Below are 430 nucleotides of genomic sequence, written 5' to 3'. Positions count from 1 at the left end.
GGTTACTACTGCCCAAGTGCAGCACCCTGCACTTGTCAGTATTGAAACACATCCTGTTTTTGTTAGCCCACCCCTGCAACCTATCCAGGTCTTGCTGCTATCTTTCGCTCCCTACTAACGTGCGCACCTCACCCCAAATTTTGGTATCCATGCTAGTTGCCCTTGAGCATCATCCCCTATGCCGGCCCATCACAGATGTGCTCCTTGATGATCTTCTCAAAGAGTTTCCCCAGGATTGAGGTAATTCTGACAGGCCTATAGTTGCCTGGGCCCTCCCTCCTCCCTTTTTTAAAGATGGGGACCACATTGGCTATCTTCCAATCATCTGGCACCTGGCCCAAGCACCACGAGCACTTGTAAAGCCATGCCAAGGGCCCAGCAATAACCCCTGCTAGCTCCCTCAACACCCTGGGGTGGAGAGCATCTGGAC

Source organism: Alligator sinensis, unplaced genomic scaffold, assembly GCF_000455745.1.
Source record: "Alligator sinensis unplaced genomic scaffold, ASM45574v1 scaffold514_1, whole genome shotgun sequence".
Lineage (NCBI taxonomy): Eukaryota > Metazoa > Chordata > Crocodylia > Alligatoridae > Alligator > Alligator sinensis.
Note: the sequence above shows the minus strand (reverse complement) of the source record.